At 42.2% G+C, this 18,528-nt stretch overlaps 1 protein-coding gene and 1 long non-coding RNA gene across 2 annotated transcripts in view; one reads left to right on the top strand and one right to left on the bottom strand.

Moving 5' to 3' along the window:
• Positions 1–18,528, top strand: part of asic4a (acid-sensing (proton-gated) ion channel family member 4a) — a 71,107-nt gene that overhangs the window by 5,819 nt on the left and 46,760 nt on the right. The gene's annotated exons all lie outside the window — the stretch shown is intronic.
• LOC125741640 (uncharacterized) lies at positions 15,494–16,493 on the bottom strand. The gene is made up of 3 exons (XR_007397827.1): positions 16,194–16,493; positions 15,802–15,852; positions 15,494–15,545 (listed from the first exon to the last, which is right to left on the bottom strand). It is a non-coding gene; the product is annotated as an uncharacterized LOC125741640 (long non-coding RNA).

Genomic DNA, 18,528 nt, shown 5'->3' with positions numbered 1-18,528 from the left:
TTGCTTTTAAAGCAAACCACGTAATGGACACGAGCTGTGTTTCCTGATCTGTGCTCCTATTTTTCCTTTACCTGCATCGGTTAATTATTTCGAAAGGTACGGCATGTTTACAATTTCAGAGGGATCACAAATGTACAAAAAATAATAATGGCCGCACTGCAATCTGCATTAAAATGAGACATAAATGTCATAGTCCATATCTACTTCCAGGAATTTTTGCATGAAGTCCTGTCCTACAGTATCTACTTGACTCTCTCCACTTTGCTTTTCATTGATCTTTTTAGGGAATTTCCATCCCTGCTGGAATTCTGGGCGTATGTGCATTATTATTATTATTGTTTTCCCATCTTCTGTTTGGAAATTTTGACATCGCTGTCATTTTGACACCATCAGCATCCTGCTTTCGACACAGCCGTGCTGTACTTCCAGTAAGCAGGGGATAAATTCAGAATCCGACCGACTTGCAGATTTATCGCAGACACGCGGATTAATTGGGCCATAGACAGTAAAAAGCCTTTAATTTAAGAATGTCACGGAATAGTAATGAGACCAAATTTACCGTGGTGGTGCTCGGTTTGTAAATCAATCAGGCAGACGTGCTGGGGTGCCCCATTCGGCGTACGTTTACTTTAGCTTGCGCTTTTATGAATCGTTGAAAAGGAAAATCAAAAATATGCACTTGGATTTCTGGCTGCCGCTTGCTGTTTGTGTTGTCCCTTGTTCCCCCGAATCCCCAGCGCCTATTCCATTATTGATGCGAGCAGTGACTGTATTAAATTGCCCTTTTGAGGATGCTTTTTCCCTCACTCGTTAATGTGGTTTTCCCCCCGTGGCCCCTCGCCAGAGCCCGGCGCCCGAGAAGCGGCCCGCGCCTCGCAGATGTTCCGCCCGCGGGAGGAGTGTTTACGTCCAACTGCACAACATTCGCCGCGGAAGCAGATCCTTAAAAACAGATTAGCAGACGGCAGGGGATTAGGGTACAGATTGCCTCGACGTGATTTTCCAGCCAGGTTGACTTACGTAGTCCATCTACCACTGCTAGAATTGTCTCCCACTTACCTGGAAGATTGTTTTGAGTCTCACTGATAAAAGTCTAGGGTGTTTTCCCACTCTTAAGTTCCAGTACATGTGGTTCATCACCAGTTTGTGTCAGCCTCCATCTGTGTGCATGAGTTCTTTAGCAACGGGCAATGGTGACTCTAGGATTTTTTAAAGTGGAAGGCATAATAAGAGCCATAATTCATATAGAGGTGCCAACCTTATTATTAGCCAATGATATGTTTTGAATCAATGAGTGATTAAGGGAGGACATTCCAGGGGCCAATCAGCTTTCAGCTGGGTCTAGTGTCCCTGTGGCCCCACCAGTGTTCTGTACTCCTCTGGCAACAGGATATAACTGACTTTAGGACACTGGAGAATGGGGATGAATGAATGAAAGTTACATTTATATTGTGCTTTTTAAGACATACAAACTTCAGTTTTACATCTCATCCAAAGGACAGCACCATTAGTACAGTACAGTGTCCCCATCACTGCACTGGGGCACTGGAATCTACACTGACCACAGGATGGGCCAACCTGTTGACCACACCAACACCTCTTACAGCACAACCCACTTTCCTAGTTGGTCTCCCACCCAAATATTGGCCAGGCCCAAACCTGCTTATCTCCAGGTGGATTATAGTAGTCTAAACTGCAAGAGGCTGATGTCACATGGGGGTGACTTGACTGTCCCTTGGCCAGCTTCCTTCCCCAATGTGAGGCTGTGATTGGCTATTCTGGTCCCATACAAGCTGACCTAGTACAGTGACCTAGGGCCAGACTAATAATTTAAACTTCAGGTAGAGGGGAAGGCTGCAAATAAAAAAATGCATGTTTAAATCCTGCTTTTGTCTGAAGGATTCATTTTTCATGGCTGTTTTATTAATTGCTATAAATTAGGGAGGAACTGGTCTCTGATTTTGTTGTAGAGCTGCAAGCGTCATTCTGCCTCGGCATTCAGCCGATATCAGCAGACCGCTTGACCTTTACTTTCAATCGAATAAATTTAAATATAATTTAAACCATCACACAGTACTTGATTACTCATCAAGCCGTTATGTCATCTAAGAACAGCGTTACTGTTATTAACACTTAAGCAGCAATGTATGCATTGGAGTCTAATGAAGAGCCTATTATTTTAACTTATATTGAAGTTCATTTGAGTACAGTAGCTTAATCATTTATCATATTGTAACGTCATATTCCACATAATTTCAAAAGTCACGTGTTTTTTCTTTCATTCCTCACATTTTAGTTTCGCTCCCTCAGAATCATGTCACAGCTACCTGCCGTGGGATCCGCCGTGATGAAACTGTTGTGAAACTGGCAGACAGCTTCCCAATGCTTTCGGAACTAAAGTACCTGGCCAGTGTTAGTCACGCTGTGTTCTGACCTGGGGAGCCAGCCGGGGTTGCATTCTGTGGAGAATCACCTTCAGCGCTGCGCCCCGTGCCTAAGCAAGTGTGCAGAGATGATGAAGGCATTTCCTTATCCCTTAACGAATGAAGATGAACAGACTTCTGCTGGCAGACTCGAGCCATCACACAGAGGTACGTTAAGCTGCGTACTGTATGTTGTCAAAGCGAGCCAAACTGTCATGAAGCAGTGAAAAATGAAGAAAATGAAAAACAAAATTCACCCGTCTATATTGCTCAACCTCAAAGGATATCAACACTTTGAGTGAAGCAAAAAAGTGCCGTTTGCCCATCCTCACCAATTCCTTCCTCATCTCTGACATTCATATGATTATACTGCTGTCCACCGAGTTAGTAAAGATGCCCCGCAATCTATGTTAATGAGACAGTTTTGTGTATTTGATTGTCAATAACTTGAAATACAGTCTTGTTCCCTAAATGCTGCTGTCACGAGCATCAACGACCCATTAAAATGAAATCACAGGGGGAACCCGGCATTCGTCGGGAAAGGCAGTCTGAAATCTGTGCTGACATTGATTCTCCAAGGAACGGGGACGTTACAGCTGTGTTAATGCACTCAGCCTGAGGAAGGGTGCCTCCTGTTTGTTCGAGACTGGGAGTTTTTTGAGGGGTTCCCGCAGGGTGTTTGGATTTTGCTCTGATCTTGGCAGAACCTGGAACTCCTTAAGTGCTTTTGGATCTTGTTCTTGAGTGTTGGTATGAAGGAACATGAGATTGATAGGTGGATCAGTTTGGTGACATTGAGGGTCCATGGTGGTGAAACAGGAGCTATGGCTTACTGGTTCCTACATCTTAGCCCATATCTATAATCACGCATCATGGGTATTGACTAAAGAACATGGCCACAAGCACCAGTGATTGAAACTTGGTATCTCTCTGTGGGGTTGCTGGATATAACAATGTAACAAGCTTGAAGATCTAGAAGGATCTGAAAACAGTGACACTGCTCTTTCAGGCCAAGAGGAGCCAACTGAGATAGGTCAAGTATCTCATGCATGCCACCTGGATGGATCCCAAAGGAGCTGTTCTGTACCACGGACACGCTGGAGGGATTTTATCTCCCAGCTGGCTTGGGAACAGTTTGGGATGCCCCATAGCAAGCTGGAGTCTGTCGCCATGGAAAAGCAGGTCTGACTTGATATGTCTGGCACACAGCCACTGCGACCCTCCCCAGCAGAGGCGGAAGGGAGGTCAGACGAAAGATGAGATGAACCTGCTTAACTGGAACACATGGCACATGAGTTATGGCCAGAAATGCAGATCACATCTCAGCACATAAATTTGGCTGCCACATCCGAAAACATAAATGATTTTTAATGATATGCTTTGCTTATGCCCAGCTATAAATAAATGCAGAATCAGATGTCATGAATTAAATCTTTGCTGTTTTTATAATTCGGAAAAACAATAGTGAAATTACTGGTTATTTATGAATTATGTAACTATGGGAAGGTGTCCGGAGACGAAGCCTCACTACAGAAGAGTGTGACCTTCCTTCCAAGCCTCTTCTCCCTCTGAATCAAAATGATTTATACAGGAAATCTATAACTGGTATAACAGAAAGTTTATACCATCACGATTTTTTTAATTAATAGTCAGATGCAACTACTGATACGACCTTAGCACATTTCTCGTAGTGACAAACTTAAAGGCTGATAATTAGGTATTATAAATGCAAACGTTGTGTGTGAATGACTTTTTTGACACAGAGACGTGATGTATTTTAATTCTAAGCTCACCATTGTTTTGCTGCATTATAAATGGCTTTTATTTTCATCAGCCTAGAAATAAATGCAGGGAAGGTACAGAAGGGGTTTCATCTCTGCAAATCATAATCTGCTCAGTTTCATTTATGGCCACATTGATAAGCACGTTATTAAAAATTAAATATGGATGTTAATTAAGCATGGCATCTTGATCATTTTCACATCTGTCCTTGACATCCTCATTGCCCAGAGAAACAGTTCATATGACTCATAGGAGAGGATCTTAGAAACCCCAGGATGGAGTGAGAGCCAAATCTTGCAACTGACTTATCGTTGGCTTTTTATCAATTTTTTTTTTTGCTGGTATGTTTACATCTTCCCTGAAAAATGAAAGTTTATGCTAGATTACCTGTTGAGTTTTTTTGAGTTGCACACAGATTATCAGTCCAGCAGAACTGGATGGGTGTAAGCGCTGCAGTCACATTTTACACCCTCTGGAGAAGGTCAAAGGCGCTCGTTTGGTACTGACTTTAACAATCAATTTTAAAAGGTCGGTCTAATGAAGTGGTGAGCGAGGTGTCTTTAACAGGCCACTTTTGGAGACAAAATCCAGATAATGGGTCAAAACCGGCCAGGCAACAGAGTGCGATGAACAGAACCTTGTCAGAAAGCTGGCAGGCAAAACGGTGATAAAGGAAATTTAAAATCAGAATCAGTAACCAGAATCAGTTCATGCAGTTAAACAGAGACGGCTCAGCCGTAAATGTACTAATCCAGCGAGGGGCAGAGGGTGTATATATGGTGTACATGTACCAATCAGCCATAACATTAAATTCACTGACAGGTGAAGTAAATAACATTGATTACCTTGTTACAATGGCAACTGTCAAGGGTGCCATTTTATATTAGAAAAGTGCACCGTCAGTTCTTGAAGTTGATGTGTTCGAAGCAGGGAAAATGGGCAAGTGTAGGGACCTCAGTGACTATGCAGTGGGTAGTACCTACCAAAAGTGCTCCAAGAAAAACCAACCGGTGAACTGGCAACAGGGTCATGGGTTCCCAAGGCTCATTGATGCACTTGGGGAGCGAAGGCTAGCCTGCCTGGTCTTATCCCACAGGAGAGGCTACTGTAGCACAAATTGCTGAAAAAGTTAATGCTGGCTATGATGGAAAGGTGTTAGAACACACAGTGTGTCACAGATTACTGCGTATGGGGCTGCATAGCCACAGTCTGCTCAGAGAGCCCATGCTGACCCCAGTCCACCATCAAAAGGGCCTACAATGGGCATGTGAGCATCAGAACTGGACCTTGGAGCAATGGAAGGGGCCTGCTCTGATTTACATTTTCTGTTACATCATATGGATGACTGGGTATGTGTGCATCGTTTACCTGGGGAGGAGATGGCACCAGGATGCACTATGGGAAGAAAGCAAGGAGGAGGACAATGTTCTGCTGGGAAACCTTGGGTCCTGGCATTAATGTGGATGTTATTTTGACACAAACCACCAACCTAAACATTGTTGCAGACCAGGTACACCCCTTCATAGCAAAGATATTTCCCAATGGCAGTGGCCTCTTTCAGCAGGATAATGCACTGTGCCACACCACAAGAATCATTCAGGAATGGTTTGAAGAACATGAAAAACAGTGGAATGTGTTGACTTGGCCTCCAAATTCCTCGGATCTTAATCGGATCCAGCATCTGTGGGATGTGCTGGGCAAACAAGTCCGATCCATGGAGGCCCCACCTCACATCTTACAGGACTTAAAGGATCTGCCGCTAACATCTTGGTGTCAGATCAATCAGGAAAGGACACCTTCAGTTACACTCAGCTGGGCAGAGTGTAAATCTTGGCCTGGAGCAAAGATAGGGACATAACACTGACATAACAGTTGAATTGATCCACTCTGTTAATATTTTACCTAAAGCAGTCATCCAGTGCAACTTACCACTTATGTGTTGCTGTAAGGAAGTGTTCACCTTGTTATGTTAACCTCTGCATATCTGTTAAGACATGAACAAGTGCAACAAAAACACTCAGAAACCCCCAAACTCTGGGCCTTCAGACCAGTTCGAGAGTCTCCCATGATGATCTAATGTCTTCTGCCAACCCTTTTATAGAATAGCCTTTCAATTATATAGACATACATTCAGTTATAATACGTATTTTTATGCAATAAACATTACACTCCCTTTATTTGGCTGGCATTTGTACTTCATAATTTGAATTAATAAACCATTTTGTCTTTTACTGTGGTTAGGGGCTAATTCAACAATCAAATTATAATTATACCTTGATTACTGAGCTGTTTTACACAGGCCATAAACATAATACAGTGATTTATAGCATGCCTGGGTTTTGCTAGAGAACTGCATCCGTAGAACTGTGTAAGAGTGGAACATTGAAGATGGGGGGGGGGGAGGTAAATAAATTACATCATACTGTTTACCCAGTTGGCCAATGGGCAACCAGTAATCGGCACAGGAGTGGGCGGGCTTTATAAGCCTGATGGAATATGAGGGCTCTGCCTGCTCACCGGTACATGGCTCATGACTCAGAAGTGTTCAGATCTCCAACTGGCTGAGTGTTACACTATGCTCCTCACTCTGTACTGTTACAAACACTCTGCAGAAACCAGCAGAGGATAGGACAAGCACAGGAAGACTGGACAACTGTCAGGGTCATGGCTGGTTGGTTCAGGACTATACTCTGTAAACAAAGCCACACGCCTAAATGTATTCTGGGAGTGATTTTCACACACGCTCCGCTCTCTCCGTGCCTGTTTCTCATTTATCCTGCTGCCTGTAGTAACGGAACGAGAGACGAGTGTTAATGAGATGACTGCGGTTCAGTATTGCACAGCTCTAATGTGGACTGGTCAGACCACAGGTCTGCTCAATCTGACCGGCTCAGACATCGAGTTCCCTGTGCCCCCTGAAGAAGGGCCTCTTTCTCCCATGCCGTCTTTTTTCCTTGATTCGTATTTCTATAGTTTTCAGGGTGTCCAATGCCCAATTTAATCATACTGTAATATCTGAGTATCATGTACAGCTCTGGAAAGAAATATGAGACCAGAGCAACATATATATTTTCATTTATTTCTCAGTTTATGGGAATACGACTGTAAAATATTGCAGCGCCCAGCAGGCCGAGGTATCGCAAGAGCAGCAAAGGAGGAGGAGACTTGCTTGCCGGGAAGAACATGCTCTTTTATTACAGTCCTTATAAGGACTATAACAGACACCCAATGAGTACCAGACCAAACACAATAACAGAAACACAAGGAAGTCATACGCCAAACTGTAAGGTACACACAAGGTGGGAGATTTATACAAAGCTATGGAGGGTGCACATAAGACACAGGCAAACATACAAGCCACAATCGGGAAATATAAGTATTAACTATAACAATACAACAGGAATGCAAGGGCTATTTACAGTGACATAGACGGGGCTATTTACACAGCCTGCAAGCATGCTGGGATGTGCAGATCTCACCGGCGCTACAATATATAATTTTTGTAAACTCCAGCCTGGCTTTTCCCTACTTCTCATTGATGAAGGGCTTCTTCCTTGCTTTATGGATCTTCAGTCCTGCCTCTCAGAGCCCATTACGAATTGTACCAGTAGCAGTGCACTTCACATCGCTTAATGTTTCCCATGCTTTTTGAAGGTCACTTGAGGTCATCCTCTGAGTTATGAGGCACTGTCGGATAAGTTGATGGTCATCTCAGGATTTATAAAGTTGCTTCTGCCCTCTACCTGGCTGGTTTTTGGTTACAGCCAGTGCCTCCTGCTTCATCTTTTTCTTGTGTACTACTGTCTTAGAAACTTTGAGCCTGGAAGCAGCCTGGACGCACTCATTTGTTGTATAGCTGGCTTACAAGAAGGGTGAAAATATTGCATTAATTAGCTCACACTGGGTACAAGGAGATGCTACCAGATTATCTGCTACTAGTTAATGAAACTTGGACAACTTGGACTTGAGTTTAACTCAAACAGCGAAATGGCATCCATTAGGAATGAACCAGGTCTCCGTTATGTGGATTTATGTGTGATAAGATTTGGAGGAACGAACTTCTAGGAGAATGGAACCTCTAAACCAAGGAAGTAAAATGTCCACTGTCTCACTGGGCATTTCATTTAAAGTGAAAGCCATGCTGCAATGCTGCAAGTTCCACTTGTAGCTGAATGTTAAATCTTTTCCCGTCATTAATATCAGCTTTCGGCAGTGGCACCCAGTGTGTTTGGCAGGGAGTGTGACATTTTGGGAGACTGCTGTTTCCAGTGTGAAACATTACGTAATATATAAACCTCATATTCATTTGGCAGGAAAGGACTGAAACCTTTCCTGGAAATAAAACTTTTTAAGTGCAGTTTACATGTGGCGTGCAGAAGTACTTCAATTTATCTGCTGTTTGCAGGTTTATGTCGGACGGTTAGATTGCTTGTTTCATGTTATTTTTGACAGCCATGTTCAACTGAAAAAAGCTTACCCAGAAGCTGAACTCAGACCTTAACGTATCTATTTTGTAATGTTATTTTTCATGGTTATTATTGTCTATAATGTCTAACTCAAAGAAGAGGAGAGTTCAAGCTAGCTAATTTGAACGTGGTTTAACAGTATGCTATTAAAACTGCAGCTGAACAAATCCATCATTATTTAAGAGTTGCAGAATTTGGTTCATCTTACAACTATATTTAATGCACACGGAATGGCTAAAAACATGAGGAAATGAGCTGTGAAAATATAACTTCACTTAGAAAGTCGGAAAAGGTCACCTATAAGGAGACCCTTCTTTTAATTGGGGAGCTGGGATAGGGAGATGTGTTGGTTGAAACAATATGTCTGGATATTGCATAAATAAAAAAAATGCCAAGAATAGTATAGGGCAGCGTTTCCCAATTCAGGACCCACAGAGGGAGCAAAAACCTGGAGCGGCTGTAAGTTCCCAAGGATCGGATTAGGAAACACTGGTGTAGAGTCTGCATTTGAATTCATAAGACAGGCTTGAGATAATGGACCAACTTTGATTAGGTCACCTGCCTGTTCAGAATCTAAGAAGAAAGAAAATAATGATAAAATACCAGGCAGGAAATAAACATGCATTTTAAATGCCAGAACAGCAATGTGTGTTAATGCACCGTGTGCCCTGGGAATAAGCACGGCCCTTGAAAGCTTGCCAACGCAAGTTGCTGAAGTTCTGCTTTTCTGAATTTCCTTCAGTTGTGTCTTCGGATAATGTTGCAAACTCACTGGAGAACAAGCAGAAATGGCCGTACAACCTAATGAGCGCATGACGAAATTCAAGGATGATGCTGCAGTGAAAATTTTAAAAAGGACAAGCTTGCAGAGATTGAACATATGTTTATACAAACAGCTACAGTATGTTAGTTGTCCATCCAGGCAATGATATACCAGGTATAAAAATAGTAATGAAGGGTTACTGTGGCTTGTGTCGGGGGTGTGGTTATAATGTTTACAAAAGTTAAATACTTGATATTTTTAAAAGCTAAACTGCTTAAATGTAGATTCCTGTTGCTGTACTATTAAATTAAACACAGCATAATCAAAATCAACAATTGTACATGTCAGATCATGTTTGGAAAGGGCGCTCAATTGCTGTATTGTTAAATTATCAGAAATTTGGAAATTTCATGTCGATGAATGAGTGTGTTCATCACCTGTAACAAAAAAGCTTTAACCCATGAGGCCTGCTGGTGAGTGTAAGCATCACAGATTGTCATTACATCTGTATACATGGCTTCCCAGTGGAATTAAGATCACATGGCCTAAGATCGGCCAATCATACACCAGTGCTTGGCAATAACCCCGTAGGGCTCAGCATTCCAGGATGATGCATTGGAAACGACTTGATACGCTGACAGCTTTCAGTCATGTTGAGTGTTTCCACCTGTGAAACAGTAATCTGTCCAATGATTTTTATACATTCTGCAAATTTTTGTGTGTGTCGTCTTGAGCTATCATTGTAGCCAGAACTTTGAGAAATACCCTGTGTCACTTAGAGATGGCTACTGGAGAAAGATGTCTGTCTCATACCTTCTTTTTATTTTATTAACACAGTCACTAACTTCATCAAAACCTCAAATAAAGACACTGCAAGAAAAAGCATGAACAGTTTCTTAGGGGTAGTTTTTATTCCTTATTCCTTTAGTCCTACGTGAACGTGTTTTTGGATTTAATTTACTTAAGCTAATTGCTGCGTTAAATATCTGTGTGCTGGATTATTGGTGAATGGAAAACTGCAGTTAGAAATGAACGTGTCCCTTCATGTTCTGCAGGATTCTGTCACGGGGACTATTTGTACTGTGTGTGGACGTCACCACATTTTGGGTAGGAATACAGTTACAGACACTTGACAGGTTTCGCGCTAATTTAATTCTCTAGGAATCTCAGAGTTTTTGCTGAATTATAAATCCTGTGGCTCAAACACAGCCTAGCTGTCATTAATGTGCTGCCTGAGGAGATGCACTCATATTCCCAAGGGCTGATGCACCAAATCCCAGGAGAAGCTAGTATAAAGTAGCTGTAATGATTCATGTCAAGGCCCAGGAGTGATCCACAGCCACTTATAATATAGCACTGAAACTCAGTCCAAACTCGTAAATTGAAAATACAGGGGGAAAGAGTCGTATTTGTGTCGGGACAGAGTACAACCAAAATCACTTTCCAAAAAATAATGGACAAGGAGCTGTTGGAGATAAGCTTGCAATGCTCACAGCAAGCTAACGTGTGTTGTGTTTATGTCCTGTTTATGTACACAGGAAGTAAATTCCAGGTGAGTTCAATAAACAAGTGATGTGGTTCAGGGAAAGGTAACTGGTTCAGTGGATCTGGGCTGGATTCTGCGTCCAGCTGATTATTTGGTGGATTGACAGCACCTCCTTCTCTTAAGGCATCACCTGATGCCCTGTACAACCTAAGGCCACGGTGCCTTGGGGCAGGATGGTCCCGATGAAAATCTACTATGAGATACAGGTCCAGCATATCCCAGTTCCGGACCCATAGATGATTGCTCTTGAGGACCATAGCTCACCCAGTCCACCAGATACTGGAGCTGTCTGAGGCAGCACTGGGAATCTAACAGGGCTTGGGTGGAGACTGATAGTCTTAAGGAGAAAGATATGGAAAAGAGGAGGTATCCAATACTTTGGTGGCAAATGGAAATAATAAGTTTTAATGTGATGTATTTTAAATGTGCCAATATGCCAGTGACATTATTTTGTTTGATTACTTGCCTAAAGAAAGGAGCAAACTCCAAAACCTGGTTCATCTCCTCGGCTGGGTGTGGCTCTGGCCAGTCACAAGCAGCTTCTGCTTTCTTTTCGTCCATTTTTATTGCCTGCACACACGGGACATAACCTAGAAAAAAAATCAGCAGATCTGTGAAATTCACTGTTTTCTGCTTCAGCATAAAGCTGATGTTGTCTTAAACATTGTTGGATTGCTTGATTGCACATGTTTACAATACTCAGCCAGCATTGAAGAGCAAACCAATATATCTTCTATATAAATGATGACAAACCTGTTCTGGGAAGAACTTGTTCATGAAAGACTACAATACACTGGCCAGACCATATGACATATGCATACTCGTGATGCCCCTTAATGGTAGTAAAGTCGGACTTCCAATCCTTATCCTTGAAAGTACAAATTAGACTTAAATTAGATTAGAACATTTTGAACGATGAATCTGGCCCTTCTGACTTGTTCTGGGATTAGAGGCAGGTGGTAGCAAAATTTGACGGTGGCATCATTCAAGGCTGTGCAAGAACAGAAGCCTCAGTCCTTCTTTTACACAGAAAAGAAACTGGAGGCTGTAGGTGATGTGGAGGGTCTGGCAACCCATTTTCTGGTGTCCCTTTGATGTATTCGTGTAGGGCATAGTCTTCAAGATGAGACAGAGGGTAAATCTTACTCTGTAGGAGGTGTGCCCCAGACAGAAGATCTATCACATAGCCCGAGGAGCGATGAGGAGGAAGGACAGATGACTTCTCCTTATCGAACACGTCCTGAAATGAATGGTACTCTAGGGATGTGGGACCTTATCCATAAAAGATCTGGGCTGGATCTCGGTTCCGTGGCAAGATTCGCTGTTGGACTTGACAGTAGCTTGAATCAATCCTGAAAATTTGTTAGCTTGGAAAAGAGATCAGGGTCAAACAGTCCCTAGAGCAATGGCAGGTTAAGGACCTTTCTCATGGGCCCAACAATGAAATGACTCAGCTGACTCTGAGATCTGTACTAACAATGTTCCATTTTTGTTGCTAACGCACTGAGATACACAACACCCACACAGATTGGAGAGTATTGCATAGGATTCTTCTGTGAATTTGTAAAACGTTTTTTTTCTATTTTATTTCTGTGTTATTATTCAACTGTGGTGATTTTAACTTTGGCTGATATAGGAGTAACTTTAAGTATCGATCCATCAAAATGCAATTTGGAATTTTGCAGTCCTCAGTAACTCTAACCCTTGCCTTGCACTCATTTTCTGTGGAAGAACCAGTGGGAAAAGTAAAATCCAGAGGTAATTGAGTAAACTGTGAAGCGGGTTTGACCACATCTGCTCAGCAAAATGAAAAGAAAAAAACATTAAAATTGTAGGGGTTGCGTTACGATAAGCCCAATCTCAGGACTGAAAAGATTCTAGACCATCGATTCAGCTGGTACCTGTCAAACTCAAAGCTTGTTTCTTAAACTGGTTTTAGGGTATTTCTCCTTGGACTTCTAAGTAGGCTTTTTTTGTGGCATGTACTGGGGGTGTGCAGTCACGGTTAAGTCATGGTTAATTTCAGCTGTTTGCACAGAGGTGTATCAGTTAAATAAAATAATTTGCCATAGATATGTTAAAAGTCAGGGTTCAAGTGTTAATACTTGGTGGAGAATGACATGCGTGTGAGTGAAGTTCCCATAATGCCTTGCTTCGTAATATATGTTTGCTTTCAAATACCGTTCACGTGCCTTTGCAGGTGCTACCAGCACGTCTCCAGCATCGTTGTACAATGACATGTCGGGCAGCCTCTAATCCCCACATGTTCTCTGGGTCTCTGTCATTCTGGTGGATCACAAGTGTCAATGCAGACTATAGTGCCATCTATCCACATTGTGACAGTTCTTCAACCCAGACTGGAACAGAAACATTTCACTTTTCGAACTGTTGAAAAACAACTTTCTACTATTTAGGCCTAACAACTTCTATGTTTTAAATTGATTTTTTTTTTCATTCTTTTTTTAATTACATAGAAAATGTGTAGGATAAGAATATGATTACATTACAGGCAGAAAGACATGATTTGCATATACATACAGTAAGGGAAATAATTATTTAACCCTGTGCTGAATTCTTAGGTTGACCCATTAATAAAGAAATGAGAAGTCTATAACTTCACTGGTAGGTTTATTTTAACATCAGAAGATAGACTTTCAACAAAACAACAAGAAAAAGTCATTATGTATCAGGTGCAGATCAATTTGTCATTTATCTAGGGAAATAAGTATTTGATCCCTTGGAACATATGCTATAGTACTTGGTGGAGTAGCCATTGTTTGCAAGCACAGCTGTCAGACCTTTCCTGTAGATGGTCACTAGATTTGCATCCAGGTCACCCTTCTTTGCAGACCTCCTCCAAATCTCTAAGGTTTTTAGGCTGTCACTTGGATCCATGAACCTTGAGTTCCCTCTATAGGTTTTCTTTGAGATTAAGGTCCAGACACTGGCTAGGGTGCTCCATGACCTAAATGTGCTTCTTCTTGAACTTCTCCTTTGTTGCTTTGGCCAGAAAGGGTCGTTGTCTTGCTGGAAGACCCAACCACAATGCATTTTCAGTGCCCTGGAAGGAAGTTCTCATCCAAGATTTTACGATACATGGCCCTGTTCATCTTTCCTTCGATGCGGTGCAGCCGTCCTGCACCCTTGGCAGAAAGACACCCCCAGGGCATAATGCATCCACCTCTGTGTTTGACAGTAGGGATGGTGTTCCTGGGGTTATAGTCAGCATTCCTTTTCCTTACAAACATGGCGAGTAGAGTTGATGCCAAACAGCTTGATTTTGGTCTCATCTGACCACATCACATTCTTCCAAGCCTCACTGGAATTATTCAGGTGTCCACTGGCATACTTCAGATGGGCCTGAACATGGGCCCTCTTGAGCAGAGGTACTTAGCAAGCACTGCAGGATTTCAAACCGTAACAGCAGGGTGTGTTACCGATAGTTTTCATGGTGACTGTGGTCCCTGCTGCTTTGGTATCATTAGCGAGCTCCTCCCGTGTAGTTCTGGGGTTAGTCCTCACCGTTCTTAAGATCATTGATGCCACACAAGATGAGATCTTCCTTGGGGCCCCAGACCGCAGGTAATTGACAGTTTTTGTGTCTTTCTTCCATTTGTGGATTATTGCTCCAACAGTTGTCACTCTCTCCCCAAGCTGCTTGCTGATGGTCATGTAGCCCATTCCACCTTTGTGAAGGTCAACAATCTACTCTCTGAAGTCCATAGACAGCTCTTTGGTATTAATAGTATTAAACAGGTTAGTGACCCAAGTATGCTATTTATCAAAGTAATGCCATTAAATGACAATGATGGCTTGGCATCTGTTAATACTTAATTAAGTACTACTTGTTCTGTGTTAGTGCACATGTACTTGACCTAATTTCTTGCTGGCTTGGAGGGGATCAAATAATTATTTCCCTAGATAAATGACAAATTGATCTGTACCTGTTACATAATGACTCAAATATTTTTTTCCCTCAATGTAGCTGTTGTTACATGTAAACAAAAGATTGTTGTAATCCTTTGGACATACACTCCTGGAGTATATGTCCTGACCTCACTTGACATACCCAGCTATAAAGTACATTTTCTTTTTAATTGACTACCTAAAAGAGTGAGGGAGGGTTTTGCCCTTCATCTCTTATCTACACAGCCATCTGTCTTGTGAGATTATATGGAATTCAGATTCTTCCCCTACATTTAATCTTCCTGATTACACAAGGTGTAGGAGCTGTCCATCTTCCTCATAGGTAGTGGGGTGCAGATGCCAAGCAGGAGAGGTGTGTGTGTGTGTGGGGGGGGGGGGGGTTATGGGATTAATCCGTGCACTGTGAGAAATTAGGCTCGCTCTTCCCTCGCCTCTCCCCCAAGCCTTTGATCAAGCTCCGGCGTGATTAGAGTCTGACCCTGACATGACAGGACTGAGAATTTGTAAAAGAAGCAGGGAGACCTTGTCAGATCTGGCTGGCAGATTCTGAAAGAAGGGATGGGGAAATATTCCAGAGTTGGTCATTCTCCTTCCTTGTTGCCTTGTGGGTAATAATGGTTTCATGTATTCATTTTATTCTGGAAAAAAATGCAGTGTATAATGACCTGACATTTCTTTTTTTTTACAAGCTAGGCATCTCATGATTTGAATATAAAGTGAGATCGTGTTTGATTTAATGCACAAAGTTGCAGTAAAGCGATAGTGGAGCACACTTAAAGTACAGCATTCTGCATGCAAAGACATACTTATTTAAGTATTAAAATGGGTTTTAAGAATGATCGATGGTTATAAATGCTCAGCTCTATGTACTTTAGATGGCATGACTGAACTTACCAATTCGGTGATCCCTCACGCTTGTGCAGTGTCATCAGATCATAGTATATTCTAACAGTAAGAAAAAGGCACAGCAAACAGAGTAGCTTTGCTGGTAAAATGCACTCAACACAAATCACATTGTGGAAACTAACCAGCCTCTACTGCCTTGCCAGCCTCTTCATCAGCGGTGTGTGCAAACCTTTAAACCCACTATAAATAACTATTTACATGTGTTGCATTGCTACAAGCACCACAAATTGAGAAAGTCGCAATAAAGTAAGAAAATAACTGCCTAGCACAAGTAACTCTACTAAATATCATTAAGTGTTCCATTCTCAGCATGCTTTTTACTACCAGGAAGTTACAGCCCCTTAGGGACAGGGTTCATAGAATATATACAACATTCCTACCGACCAAGGTCCTGTCTCTTCAGCAAGTGCGGAGCTTTAAGTTTCACAATAAACCGACGTGGCTCAGCCATTGGCCTGGCAGAATCCGCGAATGCCCGGTCTCCATGTATTAGTTTAAATCTAATGCAACTTATCGGCTTTGCAGTGGAAGAGTTGTGGAGATTAGCAGGCGAGTCGAAGGCTGACGGCTCCATATTTGATTTGGTATCTCCCACTAAATTTGGAGGTGCCCCAAATGCCTTAATGCCCGTCAGGATCTCTTTAATGTATACTTCATCCCAGGATATTTCAATTTCCTTAACCCGCATAACCCTGGCCCCAGCTGGTAATCTCCATTGGTAATGAGATCTGCACTGTCTTCTCCTCCCCCCTCTCCTGCCAGTAGAAGCCGCCCTCTGCTGAGTCACGCTCCACTTTCCTGTGGCTGTTTTGAGCTGCGTTTAGAGCATAAAGGTCAGAGTATAGATTTGCAAACAGCACAGCTTTGTAATTACTGATCTGGTCTGTGTCTAGGCCAAGGAAAAGCCAGGAACGGTGATACAAATGATGACTTATCTCTGCATGTCAAGTGTGACGTCTCTCTCGCGGGAGTCAACGTTTCTGGCTGGGACCCAGTTTTACCTTTAGCTATTTTGCAAGCCACGTTTAAGCTGTGACAGTGACAGGATTTTTGGGAAGTCTAGAAAATGCTGGGTGCGGTACTTGCAAGAATAATACAAACTGAGCCCTAACTGAAGTTACTTTTGATTTCTTGCCGTTCAGAGCTCAGGAGGCGTGGCAGAAGCAATCCGAAGTCCATTCAAGCAACCAATCAGAAATAACGGTGCTATTCGGTGTTTTAATAGTAAGATGAAAATCCCATCTGCAGCATGCAATACTGGCCTTGAGCTGCATACTTTCCATAAACATTAGTTGTGCAAATTGAATATATCCATAAAACCCATGGATCCAGGTGAACGGGAAGTGCTGCATATCTGAGCTATTTTTTATCTAGGTGTAATGACCCTGAGAACACTTTCAGCCTTGCCTTAAATTTAAAAAATGTTCAAGTAACACAAAACATATTAGGCCATAAAAGTATGCTGTAAGCACGGCTTTGCTTTCTCTATAAAGACCACGATGCGTTTATGTTTTGGGCTGATTTTAAGATTTTGATAATAAATCTTGATTTGGTGGTGCATCAGGTGGTGTGCTATCATTTAATTCTGTGATGTAGCAGTGAGTGACGTACAGCTGTTTGAAATCACACCCTTTGATAATTGGCATGATTGGATTGAAGAGAAGTGCCTGTGTAAGTGCAGAACGGGTGTTGCAGCCACCCATTGTCATTTGGCAAAACCCAGAGTATTGGATGGTTACGTCATGCTTGCAGGTGTGCAGATGTCTACTGGATTGGTGTCATGCCAGATCGGGAGGACGTGGCTTAAGTGGGAGGCTTTGAGGATTACATATGGTGAGCACCATATGACCTCCACATGGTTCTTCTGCAGATCCCGGTCACGGCTGTAAATATGTGAGGATGCCTTAAAATGTTCTTCAAAAATTGCTTCGGGAAGAATGTCTACATCGGTAAATAACACGATCTGTTTTCAAATCCATTTGGTACAAGGCTTTGTTCCTTTATGGTGGTTATATCGTACGTTAATTATTCTTCTTGTGCAGTTTTGGTGGAGACATTAAACTCTACAAACTAATGAATAAAAATGTGTTTTTATTTCCAACCCAGATGTAAGGTCAAAATCCTACCACGAGAGAGCTTAAAAGCGGCTACTGCAGTCATTCAGCTGCCTTATTGTCAATATATTCTCAGAATGGAAAACTCAATCGATTTCTCTGAATTTGCAATGTGGATTTTTGTGAAGCAAGGAACGAATCAAGCAAAATCACTGGTCTTACTAGCTGCTGTGTACTGCGTTGGTACTAAACTACTAATAATAACTTCAACATGAAAAATCTTTCAGGATATGGAATTTCTATGTATTGAAGTTCATAGCATGTTTTGCCTGCTCTGAACGTTCCTTCATGGAGGTGGATTTTTTTCTGTTTATGAAAATAAGAACTATTTAGAATTTTAGAGAGTGTGGTTTTTATGGAAGCCAAAGGCGACTTCTGTCGGCCATGAAAATAAAGACGATGGAGGGATGAAGAGGTGGCCCTCTATTGCAAACAAATCATAGACATGTTCAGTCTATATTATTCTACCCAGCTCTTCATGATAACATGGTGACACACCATGTTTTGTCCACAGCCAACCATAACACAAAACTAATGTTAGGTGCCTCTGTAGGTAGTCAGTCAAAGTCTCTTCCCAGCAAGCCATTTCTCCCACTCCAAA

This window comes from Brienomyrus brachyistius, chromosome 1 (genome assembly GCF_023856365.1).
Source record: "Brienomyrus brachyistius isolate T26 chromosome 1, BBRACH_0.4, whole genome shotgun sequence".
NCBI lineage: Eukaryota > Metazoa > Chordata > Actinopteri > Osteoglossiformes > Mormyridae > Brienomyrus > Brienomyrus brachyistius.
This window is presented reverse-complemented; position numbering and strand designations above follow the sequence as displayed.